Below are 667 nucleotides of genomic sequence, written 5' to 3' on the forward strand. Positions count from 1 at the left end.
TTTTTTTTGTGCATGAAATATGTTAAAGTGGACACCTTCTCTTTAGTTCTTTTTAGTTTGTTCTCTACATGTAACCAAACTTCTTAAAACTATGTCACTCCTTGGACTCCATGTCCCTCCTTATTATTTCCAACTCTTCTTAGAATAGATGCCTTATTTTAAAGATTTATTTATTTATGTATACAGAACTTGAGTACAGGCCCAGCATCCCAGAGGTACAGGGGGTGAGAGGGTTCATCAGAGACAGAGTGGGGGACAGAACAGGCAGATGTGTCGAAATATACAGCTGAGGGGAGCAGCAGGCAGGTCAGGAGAGGTCTGTGGGTTCTGGCCTCCCTGGCCAAGGATCGAACTCATGCGGAAGTGGCTTTAGCTTCTGAGTGCTGTGCTTTAACCCGCTGTGCCACCAGGGAGGGCCAGGATCCCTTTTTTTTTTTTTAATGTTTTCAAATATACCTAAAAAGGTAAAGAATAAAACAAGAAAATGTTAAAGAACCACTAGCAGTCAGACTAGGGGCCTGATTCTTTGGTAGCCTTTTTTCTCTTAAAAGTTTTGGGATTTGGCCCTCCCTGGTGGCGCAGCGGGTTAAAGCACAGCACTGAGAATCTGAGGCCACTTTCGCATGAGTTCGATTCCCGCCTGCCCCGGAGGAGACCACATGGCGAG

General features: G+C 45.0%; 1 protein-coding gene across 1 annotated transcript in view; it reads left to right on the forward strand.

Annotated features, from left to right (window-relative positions):
- MROH8 (maestro heat-like repeat family member 8) overlaps positions 1-667 on the forward strand; it is a 39,103-nt gene that overhangs the window by 14,872 nt on the left and 23,564 nt on the right. The window lies entirely within an intron of this gene.

Source organism: Condylura cristata, unplaced genomic scaffold (genome assembly GCF_000260355.1).
Source record: "Condylura cristata isolate star-nosed mole 26May11 unplaced genomic scaffold, ConCri1.0 scaffold00022, whole genome shotgun sequence".
NCBI lineage: Eukaryota > Metazoa > Chordata > Mammalia > Eulipotyphla > Talpidae > Condylura > Condylura cristata.